The following is a 3,122-nucleotide window of genomic DNA, read 5'->3' as shown; positions in this document are numbered from 1 at the left end:
AGTTGTTGCAGCAGAAGACCTGAGGGTGGGATCCACTATGGTTCTGGTTTTTTTTTTTCCTTTTATAACTGAGATTTTATTGGTTGTTTTGAGGATCAGTACACAAACATTTCAATTTGCACACAATTCTTAGCATATGTACCAAAAATCTAAAAAATCATGTAGTTGTGATTCTTTTCTGAACAGTTATTTCAGTGACTTTCCAGCTTAAAATTTTGAGGCAAACTTTTCTTAATAGGATATCAAGTACCAATATCTTCAAATATTGGTATGCTGTTACATCTGAAGTCCCACTAATTCACAATTTAATATTATATACACTACATACTCCAATTGTCAATCATTCACAGCACATTAACAAATTTACTAGAAGAACTGGACTACCAGGACCAAAGATGTTACAGAGTGCACAAAAGTCTGACCAGGAAAGCCCAAGATCAAGGAGTGAGTGATTTGTTTTAGGAAACAATTCTACCAAAAAAACAACATGGGAGAGAAGCAATTTAAAGTGTTCAAGACATTAAATGCACAATTGACTCCAAACTGCCGTTTAGTATGCTTTGTATTATAGGATATAAAAGCTACACCCCATCTATGGAATGTTAAGCTGACATCCAAGACAATCAAAGCCTCCTGCATTCAATATCCCACTATTTTCTGGTTGTACCAAAAAATAAACAACCAGGAAATGATTTCACCTCTTAAAAAAAGCATTTACACTTAAAAAATGGGATGAGGTGGGTTTCCCTCCTTTTTTTTTCCCCCCTCCTTTTAAAAAATGTTTCTAGAGCTACTAAAAAAGCTTGCATTTACAAAATAGTTGATGAAAATATTCCTCTGGATTGTACAGGAAGGGAGACAGGGACCACTGATAGGACCAGCTGTGTGATATTAATCAGACGTGGCTTCTTTCTCTCCCGCTTCGTCAGAGGCTGGGCTCTCCTCATTTTCAGTTTCTCGGTTTTCTGCAGGTGAGTCTTCTTTAGTCTCTTGGTTAGCCACGTCGGCCTGTTTTCCCTTTGCTCCCCTTTTACCTTTTATTTGCACTTTTTTGTCTGAAGATTTATGCTTTCCTGCCGCCTTTTCTGGCTTCCTTTCCACTTTTGCGGGAGTCGGTATAGCTGACAACCTCGCGGATCCGATCCCCTCTTGGGCTCCTCCTTCGCTGCCCCCTCGTCGGAGCTGACCTTCCCCTCGCGCATCGCGGCGGCGGGGCGGGCGCGTGCCGGGTGCCTGGGGCCGCGGCGCCCGGAGCCTCGGCGGAGCTGGGCTGCCTGGCCTCTGCCGCTCCTCCCGCCGCCCCCGGTGCTGGGACCCCGGCTCTGTTTGCTCTAAGTGTTTGCTCTCCTCTCCCAGCACCCTTGCCCCGGGGGGAACAGTGGCAGAGCGAGAGAGAGGCCCACGCAGCTCTCAGCTGGTGACTGTGCCTGGGCTGCAGTGGACGGGCTACAGACAGAAGTCTGGGCTGCGTCTGATGCGCTGCCCGTGCAAACTCCGGGGACGGCCACCCTCACCCGGCTCAGACCACAGCTGCAGTCTGAGTCTCCTTGTCTCTCACAGCTTAGTTTTCCGCTCAGCCCCTGCTGCCCCTGCTCTGCTGTAGAGCCATACTGCAGGCGGGGCAGACAGGCCTGTGTGGGCTCTCAGTGTGTGTTTCGGGGTGCAGGCTGTGGCGGTGCAGCCACCACCAAAGCTCAGGACTGCTTCTGACGCACGGCCTGTGAAAGCACCTGTGATGGCTGTCCCTTCCCTGTTCAGAGGCCACTTCAGGTTGGAGTCGCCTGGGTGCCTCACAGCTGAGCTCTTTTTCCGTTGTGGCGGTGCTGCCTCCAACATGGAGCTGCTCTGTGAAGGAAGCGGGGCCAGGGCTGGAGCCACTGGCTCAGTTCACGCTGCGGGAGGCACTGGGGTGCTCTTGGGACACTGGGCAGCCACTCAAGCACTTTTCAATGTGCCCTCTCTACCCTGCTTCAGGAGCCAGCAGTGCATGGGCCCTGCTCACTAGCGGAGCCCAGGCTTCCCACAGCCCTCGCATTAGACCCACTGGTTCTCCAGCCAGCCAAGAGGACCCTAGGACTGGAGTGCCTAATGTGTGAGTTGAAGCGTTCACTCCCCAGGGAGGATCTCTGCCCACGTAATCTACCTTTTCCTCTGATTCTCCTCCCAGTGCCTCAGGTCTCAACCTCATCACTTTCTTCCCTTCCTAGCTAATTCTGTGTGGATCTTTCTTACAGCTCTGTTGTACAGGCATCTTTCCACCAGTTTTCAGTTAGCTTTCAGTGAGAATTGTTCCACATGTAGATGTATTTTTTGATGTGTTTGTGGGGATGGTAAGTTCCATGTCCTCCTACTGCACCATATTGATCGATCTCCCTCCTTCCCTCCTTTTGAATCTAAACTGACCTCCATGACTTGGCTGATTAATAGAGTGAATGAGAAGTTAATCCTAAGGCTTCTGATGCTAGGCATGGAATTTCTGAGTCATAACATGTTTACCTTAAAAGAAACAGCCAAATTGTTTTCCGCACTGGCTGTACCATTATGAGTTACCACCAGTAATGTATGCCAGCTTCAGATTCTTCACACCCTCAAGAAACTTTGAAATTGGCAGATGTTCTTTTATGTGTATTATACACATTTCTATAATTAATAGTGTTGATTTTTTTTCATGTATTTGTTATCCACATATTTTCTTAGGTAAAGAATTTGTTCAAATCTTTTGCTAATGTAAATTGAGTATGCTTTTTTATTATTGAGACTTTTCTCTAGATTCAAAATGCAAATCAATTCTCAGATGTAGGATGTGCAAATATTTTTCTCCCACTATGTAGCTTATTATTTCATTAACATAGAAGATATTTCTAATTTTGATAAAGTACAATTTATCAATTTGTTATGTTTTATGTTTTTGGTGTCATATCTTAGAAATCATTATTAACTTCAGGTCATCAAAGTTTCTCTAATATTTTCTTCTAGAAGTTTTATTGCTTAGATTTTACATTTAGCTCTATAACCATTTTGAGTTCATTTTTGTGTAAGATATCAGATAGGGATTGAGCTTTAATTTTGCTTATAAATATTTATTTCAGCACAATTTGTTGAAAAGACTACCTCTTGTCCAT

General features: G+C 45.0%; 1 pseudogene; it reads right to left on the bottom strand.

The window, feature by feature from the left end:
• Positions 1 to 891: 891 nt before the first annotated feature.
• On the bottom strand, positions 892 to 1,202 carry LOC130832000 (non-histone chromosomal protein HMG-14-like; annotated as a pseudogene).
• Between the last annotated feature and the right edge of the window lie 1,920 nt (positions 1,203 to 3,122).

This window comes from Hippopotamus amphibius, chromosome 11, assembly GCF_030028045.1.
Source record: "Hippopotamus amphibius kiboko isolate mHipAmp2 chromosome 11, mHipAmp2.hap2, whole genome shotgun sequence".
Classification (NCBI taxonomy): Eukaryota; Metazoa; Chordata; class Mammalia; order Artiodactyla; family Hippopotamidae; genus Hippopotamus; species Hippopotamus amphibius.
Note: the sequence above shows the minus strand (reverse complement) of the source record. Positions and strands in the feature narration are given on the sequence as shown.